The 20075-nt window shown below is 43.9% G+C and overlaps 1 pseudogene; it reads right to left on the reverse strand.

The window, feature by feature from the left end:
- Positions 1-3504: 3504 nt before the first annotated feature.
- LOC123729002 (uncharacterized) lies at positions 3505-4632 on the reverse strand (annotated as a pseudogene).
- Between the last annotated feature and the right edge of the window lie 15443 nt (positions 4633-20075).

Here is a 20075-nt window from a genome sequence, read left to right on the forward strand (position 1 = left end):
ATTTTTTTCCCCTCTTTAATCTACACACAATACCCCATAAGAAAAAAAAAAACATTTTTTAAACATTTTTGGAAATATGGAAATATCACATTTAGATAAGTATTCAGAGGCTTTTCTCAGTACTTTGTTGAAGCACCTTTGGCAGTGATTACAGCCTCATGTCTTCTTGGGTATGATGTTACAAGCTTGGCAGACCTGTATTTGGGGAGTTTCTCCCATTCTTCTCTGCAGATCCTCTCAAGCTCTGTAAGGTTAGATGGGGAGTGTCGCTGCACAGCTATTTTCAGGTCACTCCAGAGATGTTCGATCGCGTTCGTAACTGACTCGTTGGCCACCTCTTGTGCATCATGTCTTTGAACCGTACCATTGTTGATTTCATCATCAATCCAGGTGGCTCTAACAGTTCTCACTTTTGGTTTCTTAACAGCTGCATGCTTGTCAACAATTGGCAATAATAATTTTACAAATACTCACAAGTGCTGCATCTGGATTCTCCTCGTTATACACATCAGACCAACATACATGTTTTACATCTTCAACAAAAGAGTCCTGAGAAAACATTTTGTATGATCTCTTGTAAATAACTTTAGGCCCTGCCTTTAGTAATTTGTCTTTACTTGTTATTGCCACAATTGTATTGTCACTACAGCCAATGGGAACTGAAATTGCTTTGAAGCAAAGCTCTGCAGCATTGGTGATGATACGATCAATAAAAGTGGATGTCACAGATCCAATACTATTGATATACACTGTAGTTGGTTGAGTGATTACCTGAGTCATATTACAGGCATTAGTCACAGATCCAACACTATTGGTATCCACTCCAGTATACACTCTGTCCCGGCTCGTCTGAGACCAGCCACCCGTACAGCTAATGAAACTGTGTGTAGTGGCTTCCTTTCCTCTTTACCATAGCCACTGCCCAAGCCTGAAGCGGGGTTGTTTGGTACACATACAGTCCACACTCAAGGTTTCCAAAAAGCCAAACATTCAATGTGATCCAGGGATATGGTGCAACAAAAATGTTTATTCTTCTTATATCTAACAGGAAAATGAATATCCAATCAACTTAAAACATAGGTTACTTGATATGGAAAATACACAATATGACCTGTCTGTATCTCTGTATGTCTGTATGGTCAAAAAACTATACCGCTCCCACGTCTAGCAAGGACTCCTCCCCCCAAAGGCCCAACTTCCTGCTTTTATCCTAACACACTTACTGCAGTACAATGAATGGGAAAGAGGGGGGACAAAACTAAGTTACACTAACAACAAATGAATACATCTCAATCAGGTAAATATAAATCATAAAGGTACGTACCTAATATTTCATCATATACATTCATATTTACACCAATATACATGGAGCTCTGTATGTTCTGTCTTTTATACAAATATGTCCAAATAGGCTCTAACATACCGGCCCCTAATTGTTGACTGCACTGAATGGACAACAATTACTTAATATTCAAACATAGAGCCAATACACAAAACATTCTATACCAGAGCACTATTACAGTTCATAGCTATATACAAATATACAAGGTGCCATATAGGAAAATAGTCCGTAGATCTTAGTCTGAGTTGAAGTGTTCAGGTGTTCAACTTCCAAAAATGTCAAGAGTATGATGTCCAAAAAATATATGACTACGACATCAAAGAATGTAAGAGTACAACATCAACGAATCAGAGGTGCACGTGATTCAAAGATGGAGCACTGTGTATGTGTGTCTCACTCCGCCGCCTCCAGGAGCAGACAGAGTTTATTGATAGGTCTCTGTAAGATATTGGTCTTGGTCTTAACCAAGACGCTCCGGACAAGACCTTTGGCCCCTGGCAAAGCCTCCAACACACGCCCCATTAGCCAAGAGTTCCTAGGGGCGGTGTCGTCGACGATGACCACAAGGTCACCAGGACTGAAGTTTCTCTTAGTTTTGTTCCACTTGTTCCGCTCCTGCATAAGTGGAAGATACTCCCTGATCCATCTCTTCCAGAAGAGGTCAGTAATATATTGTACTTGCTTCCATCTCCTTCGTGAGTATAGGTCGCTTCTCTCGAATAGTCCTGGTGGCAGGACTGGCTTTGCTTTCAGATGAAGCAGATGGTTCGGAGTCAGGGGTTCTAGATCATTAGGGTCATTTGTTACAGTTGTGATTGGTCTGTCGTTCATGATTGCCTCAACTTCACACAAGGCTGTCTGCAAAGCCTCATCATCCAGTACTTGCTCTTTAAGGACTGAATAGAGGACCTTTTTCACCAGTCGGATCAACCTCTCCCATACCCCCCCATGGTGGGCTCCAGAGGGAGGATTGAATGACCATGTCACTCCTTCCTTCAGTAATTCATTTTGAATCTTGTTGTGATCCAGCTCTTTCAGAGCTTCTCCTAGCTCTCTGTGTGTTCCAACAAAGTTGGTGCCATTGTCTGTTCTGATACTTGTGACTGGGCCCCTTCGACAGATGAACCTGCGCAGGGCATTGATGCAGGAATCAGTATCCAGATAACTAGCAACTTCTAGATGGATAGCTCGACTCACAAGGCAAGTAAAGATCACACCATACCGCTTCACATGAACGCGGCCTCGCTTCACCTCTATGGGGCCGAAGTAAACTATGCCCACATGGGTGGAAGGCGGCAAATCAGGTGACACCCAATCTTGTGGAAGGTCGGCCATCTTCTGTTCTCCAGCTCTAGCTTGCATCCGCCTGCAGAAGACACAGCTCTTAAGGATCTTCCTTGCTAAGGAGTTGGCACAGGGTATCCAATATCGCTGGCGAAGTCTAGAAAGCATGTGACCTCTCCCAGAGTGGCCAACCTGCTCATGGATGTGGAGTAAGATCAGTCTGGAGATGTAGGAGTCTTTGGGTAGGATCATAGGATTATTTAGTTCCGTAGGCATAGCAGCTTTGCTTAACCTTCCTCCCACTCTCAGAATGCCATTGTCAACAATTGGATCAAGCTTACAGATTGAGCCATTTCTCTTGGCACATTGTTTTCCTTTCACAACTAGTGCAATTTCTTGTTTATAGTGCTGTCGTTGCTCAAATCGAATGATGGCCTTTTCTGCTTCATCTAGGTCATCCACATTCTTTTCCAAATGTCAGTTTGAACTTGTCAATTTGTTCCTTCAGTGAGTTTGTCAGACTCTGATCTGAACCTGGATCAGTTTGTGTGAGAACTTTCCTTTTCTGACTTAACTGTAGAAGAAGTCTCTTCAGTTTCAGCATCCAGGCAACTGCTTTCTTCAAGCTGTTCCATGTTGAATAGTACTCGATCAGTTTGCTGGTCGGACTCTTTTCTTCCACACATGTACTGTTTACGATGACGTCTTTTCTCACCTCTGGATCATCTGAAGGGATGGAGCCAAGCTCCTCGGGGACTTTTGGCCATTGTGTTTCTGTTTTCTCCAGGAATTCTGGTCCTTTGCGCCATCTCTTTGAGTTCAGGAAAATTTCAACATGTAATCCTCTTGAAGCATCATCGGCTGGGTTGTGTTTGGAGTTACCTCCACTGTTTTGCTTTCGATAGGTCATGGATCATAGCAACCCTATTAGCCACAAAGGTATGGAATCTCTTGGTATCGTTGCGGATGTATTTTAGCACAGACTGGCTGTCTGTCCAGAAAGTTGACTCCTCAAGTTCAATCTGGAGCTCCAACCTTAACATCCTGTCCACTCTCACTGCCAATGTTGCTGCAGCAAGTTCCAGTCTGGGGATCGTCATCTGCTTGAGTGGAGTGACCCTTGATTTCCCCAGTATGAATGCAATGTGGACCTTTCCCATACCGTTTGTGAACCTAAGGTAGCTTGCCGTGCCATAACCTTGCTCACTTGCGTCACCGAAGTGATGCAGCTGTGCGGTCTTGACTTGACCAAAGTTCTCAGGCATCATACACCTGTCTATCTGGAATCTGGAAAGCTGGTCTAGCGCTGAGAGCCATCTCTTCCATGAAATAGAGTGTTCTTCGGGGATGACTTCGTCCCATCCACACTTTAGCTTGCAGAGCACTTGAAGAATTTGCTTTGCCTTTAATACGAATGGGGCGAGGAAACCTAATGGATCATAAACAGAGCTGACAGTAGAGAGAATACCTCTTCTTGTACGGGGTCTGTTCTTGACAATGACTCAGAAGGTAAACACATCTCTTTCAATGTTCCATCGGATTCCAAGTGCTCTTTCAACAGGCAGCTTTTCTCTGTCCAGGTCCAGTTCTTTTATCTGCTTGGCTTTGTGTTCATCAGGGATAGAAGCCAGCACAGCACGGCTGTTGCCGACCCACTTGGTCAATTTGAACCCACCCTGAGAGCACACATCCATAAGGTTTTTTGTGAGAGCTATGGCTTGTTCTTCTGTGGCCACTGACTTGAGGCAGTCATCAACGTAGAAGTTGGACTTCACTGTTTGAATCACCTCTTCATCGTACCTCTCACAGTTGTCTTCTGCAGTCTTTCGTAGTGCAAAATTTGCACAACTTGGAGAGGATATAGCACCGAAAAGATGTACTGTCATTCTGTACTCCTCCAATCTTTTGTTAGTGTCACCATCCGGCCACCATAGGAATCGCAGGAAGTCTAAGTCATCTTCATGGACACGTACTTGATGGAACATTCCTTCGATGTCTGCCATCATGGCAATGTGCTCTTGCCGAAATCTTAGCAAGACTCCTATAAGCGTGTTTGTCAGGTCATGGCCTTGAAGGAGTTCACTGTTAAGAGATGTCCCTTTATAGGATGATGAACAGTCAAACACCACTCGTATTGTTCCTTTGCGCTTATGGTGAACGCCATGGTGTGGTATGTACCATAGCTTGCCTTTCTCTCTGAGAAGCTGTTCTTGTGGTACCTTCTCGGCATAACCTTTTGTTATCATCTCTTCCATGAAGCCTTTGTACTCTGCAGCATAACCTTCATCCTTCTTAAACTTCCTGATGATATTTAGAGCCCGCTGTTTTGCCATGTCACGATTGTTCGGCAGGACTACCTATTTGTTGCGAAAGGGCAACGGTAAGTAGTAGCGATGGTCTTTGAGGGTTATGGAGTGTGATACTATCTCCATAAACTTACGATCCTCAGCTGACATTTCACTTTTCTCTTCATACCCTCTCTCAGGGAAGTCATGGTTGTATTGATTTAGAAGAAGAACCCCCAGGTCAGCCATTGAGATACGATTGGCCATCACCGTAGGACATCCAGATTCTTCTGCCATGGTACAATTGTTAAGAGGACCGTTCATCACCCATCCAAAGATGGTTTTCACTGCATACGGTCCGTTGCCTTGGCTATTTATGATTTGCCAGGGTTCCATTGCCTTTGGAGCATTTACGCCAATCAGGAGTTCGACGTCAGCATCAATTTCCTTCAACTGAACCTCTTTCAGGTATGGCCACCTTTTGAGATCTTTCTGAGTGGGAATGTTCTCTCTTGTCACTGGGATCTTATTTTGGGTGTAGACCTTTGGTAATGCAAGAAATGTGTTGCCTTCCACATTGCCAATCTCTAATCCAGATATCTCAAAGCTCTTGGTAGGACTCTCCTGCCCCATTGTGTGTAGCAGAATTTCAGTCTCACTGCATTTAGCATTCAGCTGCCTCATGAGTCTCTCCGTACAAAATGTTGCCGAGCTACCAGAATCGAGAAACGCATAGGTTAACACAGACTTGCTTCCATTTGCCACCTTTACTTGAACTGGCACAATTGCAAGTGCACAATCTGTACCGGCCCCGGTATCTTCACCAGCTTCCAGTGAAACAAGAGCACTGCTGACAGTCTCCTCCCGCTTTACTGCTACACCACTCATATCTGCCTTTTGAGATCTAAATCTCTCTCTTCCTTCAATGTGCAGGATAGTGGGGTGCTTTCTTTGACAGCTCTGACAGGTCATCCTTCTTTTACATTCTTTGCTTAAGTGTCCTCTCATCAAACAGCCAAAACAAAGGCCTTTAGATCTCAGAAACTCAACCTTGGATTCGTGTGGCTGTGCCTTCACCTGTTGGCAGTCGACCAATAAATGCTCTCCAGCACAAAATACGCATGAGGTACTGGGAGCGTCAGAAGGGTAGGTGCCTGGTCTCTTTACTTTTAATGTTTGTTCTTTTAGAGGTTTTTCAGAGTCACAATCTGCCACTACAGCTACTGCAGTGGCAAAGCTGCTTCCGCTACTCTTGGACTTGAACTGCTGTTTAAAGTCAGCTTCTGTTCTGGTTTTTAAAAACTTTTTGTTGGACAGGGGATCTTGAATATCTCCATACAACGGATCCTGCAGTATTTTGGCCTGTTTTTCCATGAACGTCACAAGGTCACTGAACTGGGCCCTCAGGTGTCTTCTCTCTAAAATATCACATGCCGTAGACCTCCATTTTTCCCTTAGTTTGTAGGGAAGTTTTGACATGATCAACTTTATGTTGGACGGAAGATTAAACTATTCCATGTTCTGTAGGTCTTGCATAGCATTACAGCAACCTCTAAGATAGAGTGCATAGCCACCCAGTCCCTTTCCATCATCCGGTTTGATGTTTGTCCAGTTCCAAGCTTTTTCCATGTAAGCAGTGGTGACTGATTTCATTGCCAAAGTGTTCCTTTAACAACCTCTTGGCCTCTGCATAGCCTCTTCTGGCTTCCATATGCAGACAACTACGTACCAGATCCTTGGGCTGACCAGTGGTGTACTGTTCCAGGTAATAGAGCCTATCCTGGTGACTGCTTGTCTTATCTTCTATACTATGTTCAAATGCACGCATGAATGGCCTAAAGTTTAGAGGATCACCGTCAAACATAGGGATCTCCCTAACAGGGAGTGTGGCCTGTTTGTGCTGTAGTACAAGGAGGTCAGCAATTTCATTCTGCCTTTGCATGACAGTAGAGAGGACCTCCAGGACCTTCAGTTTGGCATTATACGCTGCTATGTCCGTTTCCAGTACCATTTTCTCCATCCTAACATTCAGTTGAGCTTTCTCCAGTTCCAGTGCATGCTTGTCCTGTAATGATGCTTGGCGAGCTAGTAGAGCTGCTCGTTCTGCCTCAGCTTTTAAGCGTGTAGACGACACTGAGGAAGCCGTCTTAGAATACTTTGTTTTACTTGATGTTTTTGACACATTGGAAATGCTGTCGTGTGGTTCAATGAGCGTTTGTGGCTCAACTTCAGCTTTTTTCCATATTTCCACCTCTTTCAGGAAATGTTCATAAGTTGTCATTCTTGGTTGATAATAGTTCATGCTCTCCTGGTCCTGTTCCTCCTCTGTGACCAGCTCTAGCACAGATTCATGAGCATTCTTAAAGTCATTGAGAACAGCATCAAATGCTTCAAGACTCTCTTTCACAGTTTCAATGTTTCCTCCATCAACAAGAAGGACTTTTATTTCATTCATTTTGCGTGTACACGCTCCAAGTTTGCCTCTCCGGGCTGCATAGAGTGAATTTAAATGCTCCTCTGCCCTCTCCAGTGGAGTCTTATTTGGGATTTCATCCTCCATCATTCACTTTTAGTTCACTCAATTTACAATGACACAGTTGTTGGTTTGATTGTTAAACGTAATGCCCCTTTAGACCTCCTTTAATGCTTTAAAACACAGTCATCCATTTCAGCATTTTGAATTGAACATGTGCAAGTTCGGCATTTTAGTTGCATTTTAAACATTTCATCCCTTTATACGTTTTGTCCCTTTAATGAAGTTTGAACACGCAGTATCACTCGTTGCGTGGATGCATTGCATTTCCACGTTAGGCCAAATATTAGACATATGATTAGGTTACATTGTGCATAGGATCTCAGTGTTTCCCAAACTTAAACTTCTTAATTGTTTTCACAGCGCTGTGTTTTGAATTCCATTCCCAAGTTTATCAAACATTCCAATTATAAGCACATTTGCGCTTCCATAATATGCATGATCAAACGATCGCATTGAACAGGGCAGCTCATTCATTCGCAGTGGTTACTCAGGGCTGGCGAATTCTAGGAGTTCAAGTCCTTCCAAGCGAGCTGTCCTTATGGTACGAATGTACAATGAATGGGCAAGAGGGGGGACAAAACTAAGTTACACTAACAACAAATGAATACATCTCAATCAGGTAAATATAAATCATAAAGGTACGTACCTAATATTTCATCATATACATTCATATTTACACAAATATACATGGAGCTCTGTATGTTCTGTCTTTTATACAAATATGTCCAAATAGGCTCTAACACTGTGGGTTCGCACAACCGAATAATTTCTGCACAGAAGTGTCAGAAACAGTCTCAGGGAAGCTCATCGTCCTCACAAGGGTCTTGACGGACAACGAAAACAAATGCATTTTTATCGATTGAAATTTGAATGCATAGAGATATATCGTGACGAGATCCTGAGGCCCATTGTTGTGCCATTCACCCGCCGCCATCAACTCATGTTTCAGCATCATAATGCATAGCCTCATGATGCAAGGAAAACATTTCCCAGTTCTTCCATGGCCTGCATACTCACTAATTGAGCATGTTTGGGATGCTCTGGATCAACATGTTCGACAGCGTGTTCCAGTTCTCGCCAATATCCAGCAACTTCGCACAGCCATTGAAGAGGAGTGGGACCAACATTCCACAGGCCACAATCAACAGCCTGATCGACTCTATGTGAAGGAGACGTGTCGCGCTGCAAGAGGCAAATGGTGGTCACACCAGATACTGACTGGTTTTCTGATCCACACCCCTTCTTTTTGTTAAGGTATCTGTGACTAACAGATGCATGTCTGTATTCCCAGTCATGTGACTAATACAACCACCATAGATTAAGGCCTTACGATTAATTATTTAAATTGATTGATTTCCTTATATGAACTGTAACTCAGTAAAATCTTTGAAGTTGTTGCGTGTTGCATTTATATTTGTGTTCAATGTAGTTAAATCGTTGTCCTATCTGCATTGACCGTTTTCTTGTACTGGCTCTGTACACACTTAAAAGACTGTTAGACTAGTGGTCTACAACCCAAGTTAGAACGAAACACAATGATGTTTTTTTCACATCTAATGTCTCCCATTTATTTCAGCCTATTGTTGTATCTCTGTGTTTACACTTCTTTACTTCCATTCAGATATCCTGATGTAGGGTAGACAACTGGTTGCTTGTATTCACAGTTTTTTGCAACAGCAGAGCAATACTGGGTGACATGACATGACATTTTGTACCCCCCCCCCTTCCAGCCAGGCATTGTTCTGCACGTTTTGAGTTTCGGAAGTGTTTCACAATATCTATCAATTGAACCACTTTTGCAGTAAAATATTTTTTACACAATGGAGACATTAGGGATGTGAAAATACAAATACCTCATTATTATCTATCCCGATGGTACTCCCTGTATATAGCTCCACACTGATCTGGTACTCCCTGTATAAAGCTCCATAGTGATCTGGTACTTCCTGTATATAGCTCCATAGTGATCTGGTACTTCCTGTATATAGCTCCATAGTGATCTGGTACTTCCTGTATATAGCTCCATATTGATCTGGTACTGGTACTTCCTGTATATAGCTCCACATTGATCTGGTACTTGTACTCCCTGAAAAAATATCTCCACATTGGTACTGGTAACAGATCGAATTGGGAAGAAAAAGTGCCAAAAAATATATAATAATAATAATAATACGATTTCTTGATTTGAAGATACCTTGGGATTGGGATACGCCAATGTTGACATCATGCCTAAAAAGGCAGCATCATTGTCGATTGAGACTCAGTCACAATTGTCTAGCTAACTAGTAAATCATGTGGCCAAATGCAATCTTCCAATACGTGATTGAACCAACCTGTAGTATGGTCTCCATTTGGGAGACCCTCAGCCTTGTGATGATCAACTCAAGGAGGGGTGAGCATGGAGGCTGATAGCAGGGACGGACTGGGAGTAAAAAACGGCCCTGGACTTTGATCCGGACCGGCCCACCAGAATCGGTCCCTGTATACTCCACAACGGCTGGCCTGCTTATGCACACACGTACACACACAGGACCAGCCCCTAATACAACCACCTAGCTACATCACAACCCCTAATACAACCACCTAGTTACATCACAACCCCTAATACAACCACCAAGCTACATCACAACCCCTAATACAACCACCGAGCTACATCATGACCCCTAATACAACCACCTAGCTACATAACAACCCCTAATACAACCACCTAGCTACATCACAACCAGCCCCTAATACAAAAACCTAGCTACATTACAACCGCTAATACAACCACCTAGCTACATCACAACCCTTAATACAACCACCTAGCTGCATCACAACCCCTAATTCAACCACCTAGCTGCATCACAACCCGTAACACAACCACCTAGCTACATCACAACCAGCCCCTAATACAACCACCTAGCAACATCACAACCCCTAATACAAACACCTAGCTACATCGCAACCCCTAATACAACCACATAGCTACATCACAACCAGCCCCTAATACAACCACCTAGCTACATAACAACCAGCCCCTAATGCAACAACCTAGCTACATTAAACCCCTAATACAACCACCTAGCTACATCACAACCCCTAATACAACCACCTAGCTACATCAAAACCCCTAATACAACCACCTAGCTACATCACAACCAGCCCCTAATACAACCACCTAGCTACATCACAACCCCTAATACAACCACCTAGCTACATCACAACCCAAAATACAACCACCAAGCTACATCACAACCCCTAATACAACCACCTAGCTACATCACAACCAGCCCCTAATACAACCACCTAGCTACATCACAACCAGCCCCTAATACAACCACCTAGCTACATAACAACCAACCCCTAATACAACCACCTAGCTACATCACAAATAGCCCCTAATACAACCACCTAGCTACATCACAACCCCTAATACAACAACCTAGCTACATCACAACCCCTAATACAAGCACCTAGCTAAATAACAACCAGACCCTAATACAACCACCTAGCTACATCACAAGCCCTAATACAACCACCTAGCTACATTACAACCAGCCCCTAATACAACCACCTAGCTATATCACAACCCTTAATACAACAACCTAGCTACATCACAACCCCTATTACAACCACCTAGCAACATAGCAACCCCTAATACAACCACCTAGCTACATCACAACCAGCCCCTAATACAACCACCTAGCTACATCACAACCAGCCCCTAATACAACCACCTAGCTACATCACAACCAACCCCTAATACAACCACCTAGCTACATCACAAATAGCCCCTAATACAACCACCTAGCTACATCACAACCCCTAATACAACAACCTAGCTACATCACAACCCCTAATACAAGCACCTAGCTAAATAACAACCAGACCCTAATACAACCAGCTAGCTACATCACAAGCCCTAATACAACCACCTAGCTACATTACAACCAGCCCCTAATACAACCACCTAGCTATATCACAACCCTTAATACAACAACCTAGCTACATTACAACCAGCCCCTAATACAACCACCTAGCTATATCACAACCCTTAATACAACAACCTAGCTACATCACAACCCCTATTACAACCACCTAGCAACATAGCAACCCCTAATACAACCACCTAGCTACATCACAACCAGCCCCTAATACAACCACCTAGCTACATCACAACCAGCCCCTAATACAACCACCTAGCTACATCACAACCAACCCCTAATACAACCACCTAGCTACATCACAAATAGCCCCTAATACAACCACCTAGCAACATAGCAACCCCTAATACAACCACCTAGCTACATCACAACCCCTAATACAACCACCTAGCTACATAACAACCAGACCCTAATACAACCATCTAGCTACATCACAACCCCCAATTCAACCACGTAGCTACATTACAGCCAGCCCCTAATACAATAACCTAGCAAAATCAAAACCCTTAATACAATCACCTAGCTACATCACAACCCCTAATACAACAACCTAGCTACACCACAACCCCTAATATAACCACCTAGCTAAATCACAACCCCTAATACAACCATCTAGCTACATCAAAACCAGCCCCTAATACAACCACTTACCTACATCACAGCCCCTAATACAACCACCTAGCTACATCACAACCAGCCCTTAATAAAACCACCTAGCTACACACAACCCCTAACTCAACCACCTAGCTACATTACGACCCATAATACAACCACCTAGCAACAGCACAACCCCAAACACAACCACCTAGCTACATCATAACCCATAATACAACACCCTAGCTACATCACAACCCCTAATTCAACCACCTAGCTACATCACAACCAGACCCTAATACAACCACCTAGCCACATCACAACCAGCCCCTAATACAACCACCTAGCAACATCACAACCAACCCATAATACAACCACCTAGCTACATCACAACCAGCCCCTAATACAACCACCTAGCTACATCACAACCCTTAATACAACCACCTAGCTGCAGCACAACCCCTAATACAAACACCTACCTATATCACAAACAGCCCCTAATACAACCACCTAGCTACATCACAACCAGCCCCTAATACAACCACCTAGCTACATCACAACCCCTAATAGAACCACCTAGCTACCTCACAACCCCTAATACAACCACCTAGCTACATAATAACCCCTAATACAACCACCTAGCTACATCACAACCAGACCCTAATACAACCACCAAGCTACATCACAACCCCTAATACAACATCCTAGCTACATCACAACCAGCGCCTAATACAACCACCTAGCTACTTCACAACCCCTAATACAACCACCTAGCAACAGCACAACCCCAAACACAACCACCTAGCTACATCATAACCCATAATACAACACCCTAGCTACATCACAACCCCTAATTCAACCACCTAGCTACATCACAACCAGACCCTAATACAACCACCTAGCCACATCACAACCAGCCCCTAATACAACCACCTAGCAACATCACAACCAACCCATAATACAACCACCTAGCTACATCACAACCAGCCCCTAATACAACCACCTAGCTACATCACAACCCTTAATACAACCACCTAGCTGCAGCACAACCCCTAATACAAACACCTACCTACATCACAACCAGCCCCTAATACAACCACCTAGCTACATCACAACCAGCCCCTAATACAACCACCTAGCTACATCACAACCCCTAATAGAACCACCTAGCTACCTCACAACCCCTAATACAACCACCTAGCTACATAATAACCCCTAATACAACCACCTAGCTACATCACAACCAGACCCTAATACAACCACCAAGCTACATCACAACCCCTAATACAACATCCTAGCTACATCACAACCAGCGCCTAATACAACCACCTAGCTACTCCACAACCCCTAATACAACCACCAAGCTACCTCACAACCCCTAATACAACCACCTAGCTACATCACAACCCCTAATACAACCCCCTAGCTACATCACGACCCCTAATACAACCATCTAGCTACATCACAACCCCTAATACAACCACATAGCTACATCACAACCAACCCCTAATACAACCACCTAGCTACATCACAACCCCTAATACAACCACCTAGCTACATAACAACCAGCAACTAATACAACCACCTAGCTAGATAACAACCAGCCCCTAATACAACAACCTAGCTACATTAAACCAATAATACAACCACCTAGCAACATCACAACCCCTAACACAACCACCTAGCTACATCACAACCCCTAATACAACCACCTAGCTACATCACAACCCCTAATACCACCACCTAGCTACATCACAACCCATAATACAACCACCTAGCTACATCACAACTCCTAATACAACCACCAAGCTACATCACAACAAACCCCTAATACAACCACCTAGCTAAATCACAACCCCTAATACAACCACCTAGCAACATCACAACCAACCCATAATACAAACACCTAGCTAGATCACAACCAGCCCCTAATACAACCACCTAGCTACCTCACAACCCCTAATACAACCACCTAGCTACCTCACAACCCCTAATACAACCACCTAGCTACATCACAACCAGCCCTAATACAACCACCTAGCTACATTACAACCCCTAATACAACCACCTAGCTACATCACAACCCCTAATACAACCACCAAGCTACATCACAACCAGCCCTTAAAACAACCACCTAGCTAAATCACAACCCCTAATACACCCCCCAGCTACCACACAACCCATAATACAACCACCTAGCTACAACACAACCCCTAATACAACCACCTAGCTAAATCACAACCCCTAATACAACCACCTAGCAACATCACAACCAACCCATAATACAAACACCTAGCTAGATCACAACCAGCCCCTAATACAACCAGCTAGCTACCTCACAACCCCTAATACAACCACCTAGCTGCATCACAACCCCTAATACAACCACCTAGCTACATCACAACCAGCCCTAATACAACCACCTAGCTACATTACAACCCCTAATACAACCACCTAGCTACATCACAACCCCTAATACAACCACCTAGCTACATCACAACCAGCCCCTAATACAACCACCTAGCTACATCACAACCAGCCCCTAATACAACCACCTAGCTATATCACAACCAACCCCTAATACAACCACCTAGCTACATCACAACCAGCCCCTAATACAACCACCTAGCTACATCACAACCCCTAATACAACCACCTAGCTACATCACAACCCCTAATACAACCACCTAGCTACATAACAACCAGCCCCTAATACAACCACCGAGCTACATACCAACCCCTAATACAAGCACCTAGCTACATAAAAACCAGACCCTAATACAACCACCTAGCTACATCACAACCCCTAATACAACCACCTAGCTACATTACAACCAGCCCTTAATACAACCACCTAGCTACATCACAACCCCTAATACAACCACCTAGCTGCATCACAACCCCTAATACAACCACCTAGCTACATCACAACCAGCCCCTAATACAACCACCGAGCTACATACCAACCCCTAATACAAGCACCTAGCTACATAACAACCAGACCCTAATACAACCACCTAGCTACATCACAACCCCTAATACAACCACCTAGCTACATTACAACCAGCACCTAATACAACCACCTAGCTACATCACAACCCCTAATACAACCACCTAGCTACATCACAACCAGCCCCTAATACAACCACCTAGCTACATTACAACCCCTAATACAACCACCTAGCTACCTCACAACCCCTAATACAACCACCAAGCTAAATCACAACCCTAATAAAACCACTTAGGTACATCACAACCTCTAATATAACCACCTAGCTACATCACAACCAACCCCTAATACAACCACCTAGCTACATTACAACCCCTAATACAACCACCTAGCTACATCAAAACCAGCCCCTAATACAACCACCTAGCTACATTACAACCCCTAATACAACCACCTAGCTACCTCACAACCCCTAATACAACCACCAAGCTACATCACAACCCTAATAAAACCACTTAGGTACATCACAACCTCTAATATAACCACCTAGCTACATCACAACCAGCCCCTAATACAACCACCTAGCTACATCACAACCCCTAATACAACCACCTAGCTACATCACAACCCCTATTACAACAACCTAGCAACATAACAACCCCTAATACAACCAACTAGCTACATCACAACCCCTAATACAACCACCTAGCTACATAACAACCAGACCCTAATACAACCACCTAGCTACATCACAACCCCCAATTCAACCACCTATCTACATTACAACCAGCCCCTAATACAATCACCTAGCAAAATCAAAACCCCTAATACAACAACCTGGCTGCATCACAACCCCTAATACAACCAACTAGCTACATCACAACCCCTAATACAACCACCTAGCTACATCACAACCCCTAATACAACCACCTAGCTTCATCACAACCCCTAATACAACCACATAGCTACATCACAACCAACCCTTAATACAACCACCTAGCTACATCACAAACCCTAATACAACCAGCTAGCTACATAACAACCAGCCCCTAATACAACGACCTAGCTACATCACAACCCCTAATACAACCACCTAGCTACATCACAACCCCTAATACAACCACCTAGCTACATCACAACCCCTAATACAACCACCTAGCTACATCACAATCAGCCCCTAATACAACCACCTAGCTACATTACAACCCCTAATACAACCACCTAGCTACCTCACAACCCCTAATACAACCACCAAGCTACATCACAACCCTAATAAAACCACTTAGGTACATCACAACCTCTAATATAACCACCTAGCTACATCACAACCAACCCCTAATACAACCACCTAGCTACATTACAACCCCTAATACAACCACCTAGCTACATCAAAACCAGCACCTAATACAACCACCTAGCTACATTACAACCCCTAATACAACCACCTAGCTACCTCACAACCCCTAATACAACCACCAAGCTATATCACAACCCTAATAAAACCACTTAGGTACATCACAACCTCTAATATAACCACCTAGCTACATCACAACCAACCCCTAATACAACCACCTAGCTACATTACAACCCCTAATACAACCACCTAGCTACATCAAAACCAGCCCCTAATACAACCACCTAGCTACATTACAACCCCTAATACAACCACCTAGCTACATCAAAACCAGCCCCTAATACAACCACCTAGCTACATTACAACCCCTAATACAACCACCTAGCTACCTCACAACCCCTAATACAACCACCAAGCTACATCACAACCCTAATACAACCACCTAGCTACATTACAACCCCTAATACAACCACCTAGCTACATCACAACCCCTAATACAACCACCTAGCTACATTACAACCAGCCCCTAATACAACCACCTAGCTACATCCCAACACCTAATACAACCACCTAGCTACATCACAACCCCTATTACAACCACCTAGCAACATAACAACCCCTAATACAACCACCTAGCTACATCACAACCCCTAATACAACCACCTAGCTACATAACAACCAGCCCCTAATACAACGACCTAGCTACATCACAACCCCTAATACAACCACCTAGCTACATCACAACCCCTAATACAACCACCTAGCTTCATCACAACCCCTAATACAACCACCTAGCTACATCACAACCAGCCCCTAATACAACCAACTAGCTACATCACAACCAGCCCCTAATACAACCACCTAGCTACATCACAACCAGCCCCTAATACAACCACCTAGCTACATTACAACCCCTAATACAACCACCTAGCTACCTCACAACCCCTAATACAACCACCAAGCTACATCACAACCCTAATAAAACCACTTAGGTACATCACAACCTCTGATATAACCACCTAGCTACATCACAACAAACCCCTAATACAACCACCTAGCTACATTACAACCCCTAATACAACCACCTAGCTACATCAAAACCAGCCCCTAATACAACCACCTAGCTACATTACAACCCCTAATACAACCACCTAGCTACCTCACAACCCCTAATACAACCACCAAGCTACATCACAACCCTAATACAACCCCCTAGCTACATTACAACCACCTAGCTACATCACAACCCCTAATACAACCACCTAGCTACATCACAACCAGCCCTTAAAACAACCACCTAGCTAAATCACAACCCCTAATACACCCCCTAGCTACCACACAACCCATAATACAACCACCTAGCTACAACACAACCCCTAATACAACCACCTAGCTACAGCACAACCCCTTATACAACCACCTAGCTACATCACAACCAGCCCCTAATACAACCACCTAGATACATCACAACCAGCCAATAATACAACCACCTAGCTACATCACAACCAACCCCTAATACAACCACCTAGCTAAATCACAACCCCTAATACAACCACCTAGCAACATCACAACCAACCCATAATACAAACACCTAGCTAGATCACAACCAGCCCCTAATACAACCACCTAGCTACCTCACAACCCCTAATACAACCACCTAGCTGCATCACAACCCCTAATACAACCACCTAGCTACATCACAACCAGCCCCTAATACAACCACCTAGCTACATTACAACCCCTAATACAACCACCTAGCTACATCACAACCCCTAATACAACCACCTAGCTACATCACAACCAGCCCCTAATACAACCACCTAGCTACATCACAACCAGCCCCTAATACAACCACCTAGCTACATCACAACCAACCCCTAATACAACCACCTAGCTACATCACAACCAGCCCCTAATACAACCACCTAGCTACATCACAACCCCTAATACAACCACCTAGCTACATCACAACCCCTAATACAACCACCTAGCTACATCACAACCACTAATACAACCACGTAGCTACATCACAACTCCTAATATAACCACCTAGCTACATCACAACCCCTAATACAACCACTTAGCTACATTACAACCAGCCCCTAATACAACCACCTAGCTATATCACAACCTCTAATACAACCACCTAGCTACATAACAACCAGACCCTAATACAACCACCTAGCTACATCACATCCCCTAATACAACCAACTAGCTAAATTACAACCAACCCATAATACAACACCTAGCTACATCACAACCCCTAATACAACCACCTAGCTACATCACAACCAACCCATAATACAACCACCTAGCTACATCACAACCAGCCCCTAATACAACCACCTAGCTACATCAAACCCCTAATACAACCACCTAGCTGCATCACAACCCCTAATACAACCACCGAGCTACATCACAACCCCTAATACAAGCACCTAGCTACATAACAACCAGACCCTAATACAACCACCTAGCTACATCACAACCCCTAATACAACCACCTAGCTACATTACAACCAGCCCCTAATACAACCACCTAGCTACATTACAACCAGCCCCTAATACAACCACCTAGCTACATCCCAACCCCTAATACAACCACCTAGCTACATCACAACCCCTATTACAACCACCTAGCAACATAACAACCCCTAATACAACCACCTAGCTACATCACAACCCCTAATACAACCACCTAGCTACATAACAACCAGCCCCTAATACAACGACCTAGCTACATCACAACCCCTAATACAACCACCTAGCTACATCACAACCCCTAATACAACCACCTAGCTTCATCACAACCCCTAATACAACCACCTAGCTACATTAAAACCAGCCCCTAATACAACCAACTAGCTACATCACAACCAGCCCCTAATACAACCACCTAGCTACATCACAACCAGCCCCTAATACAACCACCTAGCTACATTACAACCCCTAATACAACCACCTAGCTACCTCACAACCCCTAATACAACCACCAAGCTACATCACAACCCTAATAAAACCACTTAGGTACATCACAACCTCTGATATAACCACCTAGCTACATCACAACCAACCCCTAATACAACCACCTAGCTACATTACAACCCCTAATACAACCACCTAGCTACATCAAAACCAGCCCCTAATACAACCACCTAGCTACATTACAACCCCTAATACAACCACCTAGCTACCTCACAACCCCTAATACAACCACCAAGCTACATCACAACCCTAATAAAACCACTTAGGTCCATCACAACCTCTAATACAACCACCTAGCTACAGCACAACCCCTTATACAACCACCTAGCTACATTACAACCCCTAATACAACCACCTAGCTACATCAAAACCAGCCCCTAATACAACCACCTAGCTACATTACAACCCCTAATACAACCACCTAGCTACCTCACAACCCCTAATAAAACCACCTAGCTACATCACAACCCTTAATACAACCACCTAGCTGCAGCACAACCCCTAATACAAACACCTACCTACATCACAACCAGCCCCTAATACAACCACCTAGCTACATCACAACCAGCCCCTAATACAACCACCTAGCTACATCACAACCCCTAATACAACCACCTAGCTACCTCACAACCCCTAATACAACCACCTAGCTACATAACAACCCCTAATACAACCACCTAGCTACATCACAACCAGACCCTAATACAACCACCAAGCTACATCACAACCCCTAATACAACACCCTAGCTACATCACAACCAGCGCCTAATACAACCACCTAGCTACTTCACAACCCCTAATACAACCACCAAGCTACC

This window comes from Salmo salar, chromosome ssa19 (assembly GCF_905237065.1).
Source record: "Salmo salar chromosome ssa19, Ssal_v3.1, whole genome shotgun sequence".
NCBI classification, from domain to species: domain Eukaryota; kingdom Metazoa; phylum Chordata; class Actinopteri; order Salmoniformes; family Salmonidae; genus Salmo; species Salmo salar.